At 37.4% G+C, this 12,138-nt stretch overlaps 1 protein-coding gene and 1 long non-coding RNA gene across 4 annotated transcripts in view; one reads left to right on the top strand and one right to left on the bottom strand.

The window, feature by feature from the left end:
* Nucleotides 1–3,372, bottom strand: part of LOC138745923 (uncharacterized) — a 32,135-nt gene extending 28,763 nt beyond the window's left edge. Inside the window, exon 1 of the long non-coding RNA XR_011346591.1 lies at nt 3,332–3,372. This is a non-coding gene — a long non-coding RNA (uncharacterized lncRNA). The remainder of the gene's footprint in view (nt 1–3,331) is intronic.
* The window catches only part of LOC138745913 (proline-rich protein 5-like), a 362,551-nt gene that overhangs the window by 101,371 nt on the left and 249,042 nt on the right, over nt 1–12,138 (top strand). For 2 of the 3 annotated variants that reach the window (XM_069903427.1, XM_069903428.1), the window contains exon 2: nt 2,644–2,798. The gene's annotated coding sequence lies outside the window, so the exon portion shown is untranslated. The remainder of the gene's footprint in view (nt 1–2,643; nt 2,799–12,138) is intronic. The other variant, XM_069903429.1, reaches the window with a different exon arrangement.

Raw genomic sequence — 12,138 nt, forward strand, 5'->3', positions numbered from 1 at the left:
TATCAATATTTAGCTAAACATATTGTCTGGATTGAATTGACTCAATCATTAAAGATAATAGCTTATCTCCATGCAATAGCTCTAACACTAGACTACACTAGAATTTGTTAAAATACGCATTGTTATGGAAGATCCCTTGAAATTTAGAAGAGACTCTTCAGATCTATTTTATGTACTCAATGCAAACTAGAGTCAATTTTCAGACTTATTTGTATGTACAGTACTGTATTTTAAAAGCCAGCATTTTTATTGCACTGCAGCGTTCCCAATAATCATGTTGTATGGCAGCATTTCTTGTCACCTTTGGATTGTCCCGGTCTCTATCACATTTATTTGCAATAATCCTTGATTATAAAACTATATTTGATCTTACTCTGAGCATTATCACAGATTGGTACTGATATTTAAAACTTTCCAATTTGTGTACTGTCTGCATTATTTCAAATCATTTTTTTTGCACTAGGCTTACTGAGAATATTTATTATCTATCTTATACATTTATTATTTCTTTTAATTTAATTTCTTTTGTTTGCTATAATAGTTTTTCTTCATAAATATCTGTTCAGCTGCAGCAAGAATATCGAGCATATGCACACAGAACAGTGTGTATTGATAATGGACATCATCAATATTTGTCACCTTTGCAATAACTGTTGCTCATGGCACTTCTATTCCATCCAAGCATTATAAATTGCACCATTTGCAAAGTAAACCAGATTTTCTACTGAGGAAGGTTCAGCACCACCCACTTTCCATCTCTCTCCATGTGGCCTTGGCTCTACCTCATTGACCTCTCACCTGCTGGCTGGGATGATTCTTCTTCCACAAAACAAACAACAGGGCAGAAATGCATAGCCGTGAAAGGAACAAGTTGTCACCCAAAAAAACATTCAGAGAATTACCATATAAGTGTGGTACTCCTACCGGCCTACTGCAGTGGGAAACCTGCAGGTAGGCAACCTGGGAGTGTGGCCCTAGCTGGCAGCTGTCAATCACCGACCCGTATAATGACTGAGCCAGCCCCTTCAAAGAGTCGGACACGTGGAGCCAGCAAGGACACTAAGACTGGTGTGTACAAGTTTAAGCTAATTAAAGATAATGGCTTATCTCCATGCAATAATTCTTGGCGTCAGAATTATTCGCATAGCAGCCCTCACAATATGAGAGAGTAAACACATCAAAAAATTAACAGAAATAATGATAAAGTGTTTGAATGAGAATTCATTATTTTCTCCACAGTTTTGTCATTGCCAAAGGTTGCTCTAACTGATAATGAGGCATTCACAAAAGATTGTATGCACAATCAAACATTTTGCACTGACTGCTTAGGATGTTATATCTTCAATGGGGTCAAGAGACTTGGTTAAGACTATTCTTCACCATTTAAATCCATCTTGGGCACTGTTGTCCAGAGTTATCATTAAACAAGTTTGTTCCAAGCTAAATGGATTACTTTATTCATTATGGGCAAAAATGGTGGATCTGGAGTTGCTCAAAACTATCTCATTCCTTTCTTAAATATGGGTATTCCTGCCGCAGTTCCAAACTACTGATACAACCCTAGCTCCAGTGACTCAGAAAGGCTGTCAGTTCTTCACTAATCTTTTCATTTCACCACTTTAGGGTTCCTGTCTTTTTCCTGTGTCATTTACCCCATTTGTATTGCTGCTGTCACATCTATTCTTCTACCCTTCCATGTGCAGTTTAATTACAATCATGATGTACACGGAAAGCTTGAGTTAAGAAACTCAAAATCCTGTAAATCTTGATTTTCTGACAACCAGCCGCCTACTTCACTGAGCAAGTTATCTCATAGGACCATCTTAGAGATTTGTCTGGAGCAGATGTGGTATTGTCAAGGGGTGACATTATTAAAAATTTCTCGGATTCTAAATTTGCTGCCTATGGCGCTGCCCAAGGTGTTTTTTTGCAGACACGTGGAGCAGAACTCTGCATATTAATGTACCAGAACCAAACACCGGTGATATTTTTGTTTGAATCCAGGATAGAATGATAGATTAGAAGACCTGTCTCTGAGAGTTTAAAATTCCAAATTAAATTAAATGCGTAGTCATTCACTTCAGATTTCGTAGGCACAAATCTGTCTGTAATTCAACCCTGATTGGAACTAATTATGCAGTCTCATTCTGAGAGGATACAGGATGGCTGGCATTGGGAAATTAAAGTCTTCCCTGGTGCAGCAGGGGTGCATTTAATGAGGTTGGCAAAGATATGACGTTGCCCTCCTGCAGTATGAATGTTCTGTTGGTAATTCTTATACCAATATGAATATCACTGTTCTCAATCAGGTCAGCTCCAAAATGTTCATCCAGATAAAGTGTCCATGTCTGTGGTGTAGGGCTTCAAACTGCACACTTCACCTGAGAGGAACCCTGAACTAACTTGAACCGACTAAATCTGCAGGAGGAATGCCAGGCAGCCTCAATTTCAAATATTTTGAATGTGCTGGCAGCAATTTTGGTTTTGTGTGGAAGTGTAAAATGGGTGCTAGTATGTTGGCAGCCAATGTTAAATTTCTCCCTTTTTCCACATTGTATGAAACATTCATACAAATCACTTTACATATTATGATGTAATAGCAGGAACTTCTACATTGTGGCTTTTGGATCTTTGTGACTGCAGATTCCATTATTACCATTCATCAAGTAAACCAGTACTACTCTACTTACCAGCAGAAATATCATCGATCTTTGTGAATGGACATATGAAGAATACACTCCAAAACAAGATCCATGTAAAATCAGTTGATTGCCCTCTTGTCCAACCATAGAACCCAGGTAGGTTATTTTATGTTTTCTATACATTGATTTTCAGGCATTTCATCAAACTAGATACCAGTATAAACTTGAGTTTTTTTTGGTAATGTTACTTGAAAACTTGGTTATCCAACAAGAGTTGGTGTACATTCACTATTGTTTCTGGTGAATGTGTCACCTGGGGTCCAAGGAGTTTCCACTTTAAAGAATAATTTTTACTGTCCAGCTAGGTCTTTGCAAGGTGTGGTTTTTCTCAATGAGGAGATATTCTCTTTGTGTTAAAAGTACTCATGCAAATTGATTTTGAGCAGTCTCAATTTAGATCCTTTCAAAATGAATGCATAAATGAGATTTTATTGTCACATGGATAAGCACAATTTGCAGATATATTGAAATGCTTGTTTGCTGCAGCTACACAGGTACTTAAAATCTACTAATAAGCAATAAGTATAATTAAATAACCACAACAAGAGCAAGAAAATATAATCATTATACAAGAATAATTAAGTACTGTATTCACAAATGCAGTTAGGGCAAAATAAAAGTGATATTACCATAGTCCAGATGGATCCTTGGTGGTCCTGGAGTAGTGCTATGAAGAGAATGATGAGGGTCCTTTATCCTTTATGATGTTGCCTGCCTTTTTGAGGCAGCGCCTCACATAGATGTCAACATCTCTGATAGGCTTAGAGAGATTTGCCATTTTCTGTGGCCTTCTGCATTTCTAGGCACTTGAGTTTTCAAACCAGTTTATACTGTACACAGTAGGCCTCTTGAAGGTTGATAAGAGTATTCTCTTCTAGGACAGTAGAGGCAATGGTGAACCTTCTTCACAGTTGCCTTGATATCTGGCCCAAGGAGAGGTCCTCCATTATGTGGAGGCTAGGAACTTGACGTTACATCCCTCTCCAGTGATAAATGCAACTCATTTGTCTTTAAAGTTAGTCAGAATTAAATCTATGCGCTGTCGTTTAACTAACTCTGTGCTGGAGCTCCAGTCTACTGAAGAGAGGACATGGTCAATTCTCATTGGTCAGTAGTCCGTTTGCATATTGCTTCTAATATACTTTTTGCCCTTATAATCACTCAGTGTTTTCAAGCAAAAAGCAATCTGCTGGAGGAACTCAGCAGATTGAGAAGCATCAGTGGGAGGACCAGAATTGTTGATGTTTCAGGTTGAACCCTTCACCACCACTGTTGGACCAATGCAAAACATAGACAATTCTTTTCTCCTGCTGATACTGCTCCCTGCTGAGTTCCTCCAGTAGATTGTACATTGCTCCGGATTCAGAATCTGCAGTCTCTCGTGTTTCTCCATTATTTTGCTCTGATTGCTGTTATACTTCCCATTTAACTAATCTTCACTTATTAACATAATCAACAAAGATTAGTTAAATAGCAAGTATATTATAGACCACGATGTACATGATAAGTATGTTTAATTGCAGTAGAATGTAATGCTTTATTTGGACCATCTCAAAGCTACTGATGTCCTAGTACTGGGACCTAAACAAGTTTGCTTCTACAATGGAGTACAAGGTTCTTTCCAAAACCAATTGATCAAGCTTCCTTGCAGATCAGCCAGGGAGAGATATTAATCACACATGTATATTGGAGTATTTCCACTTTTTTTGATCCAGGAAGTTTGCAATAAACTTGGACCAAATAATACTAAAATAAATTGTTTGAAAATATGTTATAAAAATAGAATTGGCAGAGCACAGAGCAAGCAAGTGGAAACAAAAACAGAAGTCCCTGGAGGTGCTCAATATGTCAGACATTACCCATTGGGGAAATATGAATATTCCACCATGAAACCTTTGTTTTAGAAGCAGAAATATTAGAGGAGTGGCATTTTAAAAGGTCAGGACAAGGTAAGGGAATAAAACAAAACCATTTATTTAGGCTCTGCTCTTCCTTTGGTATTTACACACATGGGTACACAAACAGGAGCATGTGCACACACACACACACACACACACACATGTTGTACATGTGCACACAAGGAAATAATGTGTACAGGGTAGACACACAAGATAATAAAAAGGTCCTGTAGATCTTTTGGAAAAATTTCAAAATGCTACAGCAGTGATTGCTTAAAGAAAATAAATGATAGAAGCATGATTTCTGTATGAAAGAAACGAATGATTAAAAATGATGCAATGAAAGACATTTAACAAAAACTTAAGATGTTTGCAAGGCACTAAATATTTGTGGGTCATAAAGGGATTTACAATGGTAAACATGAAAAACCCCCAACATAAATCTCTTGACCTCACCTCCTGTGAAATACTCCCATTGCCATGATCCACCTGTTAAGACAAAGGAAACCTTATTAAGGTCTGACAATTAAAATGACTCAATTACAACAACAAGTCTGTGAGAAGAGTCTAGAAGAGTGATGAGATGCTGATTTTATTGGAATTCTGGGAAAGTGCAAAGACAGAGATGAGATAATTAATGATGATCTGCAATTTTGCTTCATATCCAGCATTGAAGTATTGTGCTTGAAGTAACATCTACGGTAATATTTCTAGGTGCATTATACAAAATTTTTTAAATGCAGGAATTTAAATTTGATGTCATTTCGAGGTGCTATTAAATATGCATTTTTAATGTGTTTAAGTTGCGTGGACTTTTGCCTGCCCTCAACCCCATACCCCATCATCTCATGTGCAGTTTGCAGATCTAAAGTCGAGGAAGAGGGGGGACATTTAAGGCCAACCAGAGCTTCTGTCTTTCATCACCAACTCCTATCAGCATTTGCAGAGAGACATGCTGTCAGGAAGAAAAGACGAGAGCTTTCCATAATAACCATTTACCTTGGAAAGATTACTGAGTATTAATGGGCTGGGAATGAAAGAGGGTGAATGGTGAAACAATGGAGTCTGCCAAACAGCCTTGGTCTTTATGGATGTTGAAAGCAAAGTTGCTGTCCTGGCACCACTTAACCAGCTTCTTAAATTCCATCATGTATTCCTACTCAACGTATCCAGTTATTCAGCAAACAATGGTTGTGTCATCAGAGAATTTATAGATTGTGTTAATTATCTTAACCTTCATGCTAAACGATCAAATCTCATTCAATATCAAGCATAGCAGTGCATGCCTAAAGCATACATAAAAATCAGGTCCCAAGCCTGGCAAAGCTGCAACACAGGACTACTTGTGTATAGAAATGGGAAAACTGCATGCAAGAAACAGAGTTATGGAAATGTTTTTTTTGTATTGTGATTTGTCCTTTGCAGATCTGGCAGTAGAGATCAGACCTCCCAGACAAAATACAGACAGCCACAGGAACTAGCAAGTGTGACAGATTATAGAAATGTTTTTGGGAGATAAATTGGGGCAGGTTTTTTTTCAGTGCCTGACACATACAAACACTTTAAAACAGATCTTATTTAAAATACTGGAGCTCCGCTCATGCTAGACAGTCCGGCTCCAAGAGCCTTTGCAAAAGCTTTGGAGAGTGCCCAAAAGATTTCACTAATGGATTGTTGTTTACAAAAAGGCAATGGATGAAAGAACTCGTCAGAGCTGCAGGCTGTCTGGGAGGAATTTGCAGTTCTAAGAGGGTCATGTGGTTTTTCAAGCAGAGAGAGTAAAACAGGCTTATTTTTATGTGAGAGGGAGATCAGTTCCGCAGCAGCAGCTGGGACTGGAACAGGACAAGCTGGAAAGCTTGTGGAAAAACCTCATTTGGAAGATGGGTTGTGAGTGCTTAGTCAGTGCTTGGTCAAAGCCCTTGTGATTCATACAAGAGGAGAGGACTGGCTGCCTAATTTTTATCTTGAAATAAGAGAAACTAAAAGGAACTCTGTGGTGACCTGAAAGAAAGAGGTTAACATCTGGAGAACCCTGATGGGGAACGTTTCTTTGACAAGACACTGAAGTGACTGGTTACAAGGAATCAGTTGTAGGTGTCCAGTGAACAACAAATCTCTCTCCGAAAACCGACAAGAACCTTCCTGAGCGGAAACCATTTAACTTTCAAGCAAAATTCACAATTTGTTGTTAAATTCTGTGTACAGCATAAGAATTGCCTGCAACCAGTGAACTTGGAGGAATGAGAAGTGAGATTGGACTGTGAATCAAATAATTTTTCTGAACTTATACACACATTACATATACATGCGCTTAGAATTAGAAGGGGGTTAAGTTAAGTTAATAGTAAAAAGATAAAGTTTGATCCTGTTTTCATGTTAAAAGATAATTAAAAGCAACTTTTGTTTAAGTAAGCATTTGTCTTGGTGAATATCTATTGCTGCTGGGTTTGTGGGTGTACTGGGCTCGTAACACAAGAGTCCTATATTATTCCTTGCTAAAACAGTTACAATACCATGTTGCATGGGGAAACCCAATAAAACTGTTCTGTGTATATTACAATCATTATATGTCTCTCCTAACCACATTAAGAGTGATTCACAGCACTGTTTCAACCCCCAAAAAAGCAGAAAAGCAATCTAGCCTGACAAGTTTGTTATGACCTTTTGGCTTTGGTGTGGCTGTACTCAGCAGATAACCTTATGCCAAGCTAATCCATCATAAGTCCTTACACAAGGTTCTTAGTGAATTTAAGTGCTGGTTCTGTCACAGAAATGTGCCTTAAATTTAACATGCCTCCCACTGCCTTAATTACAGTGTTGAGACTTCTCATAACCTTGGGCTGCCTTGACTATTCAGTGTTGCATTTGTAATGGGATTGAAGATAATGTTTAAGAAAAGATGGTGAAAGACTCCGATTAATATTTAAATTAGAAGGTTTTCACATTTAAAAAAACAAGAAATTTCAATATATACCCTGATTCTGGTGATGGTTCTAAACCCTGTTTGTACAGAAAATCCATTACAGATTGATTGCTATGCTTTTAGTTGTGGTTTTAGATAGAGACATATTTTGTTATTTGATATATATTATAATTTCTGATTGGTCCAGAGGTTCTATGTACTAAAACAATGAGTTGAATAGCTTCAAATCCTTGATAATGATCTGAAATGTAATAGTCAATAGCTTTCTCTCCTCTCCCAACTCCTGAATTTTGCAGTGAAACCCATTATAAGTTCCTACAGGCAGCAAGAGTTCATGGATTCACAAGGAGAATGGGGCAGAAAATGCACTCAGAACATAATAAAGTGAACACAAGAAATAGGAACAGAAGTATGCCATATGGCCAAGCTTGCTCAACCTTTCAATAAGGACATGGCTGACCATCAACCATTATGTTTATGCTTTAACTTTCATATATATTGCTCCCCCAGTTGTCGGAGCTTGACTGCTAAAATAAAATGCAGTGGCGGAGGCAGCTGATAACTTGGACAAAACCCTCATGCATTACACTGCACCATCTGGTTGATGTGGCTGGCTGCATGCCAACAACATGTGCAAACGTAGAATGGTTGCTCTTGCCACTCTCCTGGCCAATACTTCCACAACCTCAGTCAAATTTGGAGGACAAATTTCTCAAGTGCTCTGAAACCCTCAAAGTTGCATTAAACATTGATATTTATATCCTGATGGCAGAATTCTGAGCGGGCACGCAAAAAATTCTACTGAAATATTAGATGGCTGTGGCTTTTGCTGGAATGAAAATTGGGATATTTGCTATCAAAATTTGTATGGGGGTGGGGGGGGGGGGTTGGATCCCTGTGTATTGAAGCAGAGTTTTTCCCCCACTTAATATTGATGCGGCTGAATCGCCATGTTCTATTTAAAGCCCTGTGAGAGGATAAAGCATGGGAATTCATGCTTCTTGACGTGTTCAAGCACTTTAGAAGACCAGAAAATGCACCAAGCATTCCGCCAGCTTTCTCCAGTAGGACGGCAAATCAAAGTGTTAATTTGTGATTTTCTAAAGCAGTACTTGTGTGCAACTTCACCCTCTTGGGCTACCCTTTCCCTATGACCTAGATGAAGATGACTCTTTTCCACATGCTCATTACATGCAGATCCAATATCCAAGGGAACTTTGATGGGATGCTAAGTGTCTATGTCAAAATTGTCCGCTCAGCTCCCACATAACTGTGGCTACATTCCTAATAATAATTCCATGTAAGTGACTTCTGGACATCCTGAAGCTGCTATAGAAATGCAAGTCCACGATACTTGGTGGTCATGTCATAATAAAGGGAAGATCAATGAAGCAAGTTATGTCAATACCAACTGTAGCTAGTCATGAGAGAAATAATGTGATGAGAATGAATTGGGATGTGAAAGAGGATTAAAAATGTGCATACTAATCACCAACTGTTTCTGCCCTCATCTTGACTATTTGATGGCCATGCAGTCTATCCTGCAAGCTGCTTAATCTGTGTGCCTCTCAGTAATCTGCTGTCACTTAAATTGAACATGCATCACCTTCTGCTTCAGGAAGGAGGGAAATCTAAAGCAGAATGGCTAAGTGATGAGCCAGCATGATTGAGGAACTGGTAATGAACGCAAGCAGTGAGATCTGGGAGCAATAGTAGGTCATTGTGTGTATGTGTGTGCATATGAAAAGCAGATGGGGATCCTGGTTGATGGCGTGCTGGTTGGTGAACAGATGAGGCACTAGTTTGGAATATATTAATCAGTGTGTGAGGCTAGCAGAGCAGGTAGGAAAATATGGATTTTAAAGATGTACTCACTAATCTTGACAATGCATGTGAGGTCAATGAACATATTCCAACTCTGCCCCTCTTGCAAAATGTCTCCATCTGCTCCGTTAGTTTTCCCATGGTTTTGTGGCTATCTTCATGGTAGAAATCCTTCCTTTCCCTTTCATCAAACAAGATTGCCATTGCCCTTTCATGAAATCTGGGAATCTGGTGTGAAAATGATTAACCCTGGTTTCCAGCAAGCTTTAAATATGTGCACAATGACCTCTATCATTAGTTCCAACCACAACGCACCAACCTAATGGGAATCTGTTTCTTCATTATGAAAGGCTAAGTAGTTTTCACCATGAAAGAAATGTGGCCCCATGATATTGTACTAAATCTGCATGTTGAATTTACTGCACTAATTTTTATGTGAATTTAGGACTTAGTCAAAGTAACGTTCATTGTAAACGTGCTGCATAATTCCCAATGCTATTGGCAATCCCAATCTTCCAATATATTTTCAGGAATTATGCTGGTGCCTGTTTGCCTTCTCAGGTGGATGAGAACAGTCCCTCAGTATTACTCCACAGATGCCTTAGCATCTCAACATATTGTGGGCATAAAATAAGCAAATTCTGCTATTGCAGATGCAGAGGAGATTCTGAAGAAGGTGCGGACCATATCTAATGTCTAGTGCATCAGAGCATCTTCAGCTGAAATATCAAACTCTAGAATGTTATGCTATTACTCTGACCTATGATGGAAACCTGAATCTAAGTTACAAGTCTGTAATGGGAAAAGTGAGTAAATGGTTTTATGAGTCTAAGCCCACATACCCAGGAGACATTGCACTGCAACTTGGAATGGACTCATTAATCTTGGTTTGATCGATTCAAGGATAAATTGTGATGTCTTTAACGGTCATGAAATCAATGTACCTTCTGCTACAAGGGCAGAAGCATATTATGTACTTTCTGTATCTAACTTCAGTTCAAAGAGTTTTGGAATAAATAACCTCCAATATAAATCTTGGAACAGCTACAAATTTGTTCCTCCCAATTTAAAAGTAGAATAAAGTCATTTTAACTTAAAACAGAAGGTAGTTAAATGGCAGGGTCCTACCACCTGCTTTTTTCACATCCCCCAATTTTTTTTTCAGCAGTTTACTTGCAAGTAATTTGAAGTGACTTTCAATAGTTTTGCTTAGAACTATTTTTCTCTGTCAGGACAGAAATGTGCAGGATTTTAACCACACAAAACTGGCTTGATTCCATCTGATGATTAATATTTGCAATCAAAAAGCAGACCAAATTTATGTCACTCTCCATTTTGTTTGAAAGTAGGCCAGTGCTTCCTGGAATACTGCTTGGAGAGTCTAATTCATAAATAAATTATTTTTCCTTTCCCATACTATTTGTAATATATATGACTCTCCGAGAAGTAGGTAAGCCTTTACCTAACTCCTTACTATGTCACTTAGTATTGCCTTTGACCTAAAGCATTATTTCTAAAGCTATCTTTATATTTTGGGTTCAGTTCCTGAAAATATATTTCATACCCATTATTCTGTTGAAAATTATTAAATTATTTAATTTCTAGAATGTGCCCCATTACTTGAAATTTTTACCATCAAATTTGTCAATTCATTACATTACCGAAAATCATTAATAATTAAATTTTCTGCAGTGGAAGAAATTTATTCTCCTTATTTAAAATCACGCTTATCATTTAGACTGTTAATATTCATAGGATGGATGTAACACTTGTAGGTATCTGGCTGACCAGACTTCCTTAGAAAATAGCGAGTGATTGGCTAACACTGTCCACTGAAGGAAAAGGAAAGGGCATCATATAAATTGACAGGTTACTGGTCATGGGATTTCCATGGGAGTGTTGTAGGGAAATTTAATGAGCTTGTTTATTATTGTGAATATAAATGGAGTCCTTATTTTGTGCCTCTAGCCGCAAAATTATTCACATGTTCTTGTAGTGACCTTTAAGGATTTTAATCCCTTTAATTACTACTGGCTGAGCAATGTCATGCCAGATAACAGGATTTTAAAAAATACTATTTGAATATCTTAACAGTTGATAAACCCAAATTTAAATAGGAAAAAGGGCTCTTGCTGCTTTCCAGTGGAAACACTAGTCAAGTTAGTGGAGGATTTGACTCTTCGCATTAACTTCCCCATCTTCTCTTTTTCTGCATAAATGTTATGTAGTCATGCAAAAATTAACCTTAAACTTTGTAGAGATTCCACTTCTTGTATCAAGAACTAAACATATTTGGTTTGCTCAGTTAAGGAGAAAGTTATTTCAAATATCTTTATCTTTCCTCACCCTAGGTAATTATATCTTTATCCTCAGTATATTGTAGTTACAAAAATAAATATGGGATCATGGCAGAGCAAGTCTACCATTAATTTTAATCTGTTTAGTGTGAGTTTTTACACTGACAGCCAACATATAAATATAATACTTTAGAAAAACTAAATTAACTCTCATTTTTTTTCTTTAGCAACTAAATGAACATTGGTACATGCCATTAATGAATATCTGCTTAAATAATCATGGCTAAATTTCAAACTTCTATTCAAATTCATTATCCAAACTTTATGATGCAATAAATTTTTCTATAAATGTAAAAATCCCAAAATATTAAAATAAAACAATGCTAAATTTTAATGCCCTCTGCTTCATTTAACACATCAGACATTCTGTATTCATTAATTAAGCATTTCAAATCAAAATAACAATTTATACTGTGACAGGTTATGTTATA

The sequence above is a fragment of the Narcine bancroftii genome, chromosome 11, assembly GCF_036971445.1.
Source record: "Narcine bancroftii isolate sNarBan1 chromosome 11, sNarBan1.hap1, whole genome shotgun sequence".
Classification (NCBI taxonomy): Eukaryota; Metazoa; Chordata; class Chondrichthyes; order Torpediniformes; family Narcinidae; genus Narcine; species Narcine bancroftii.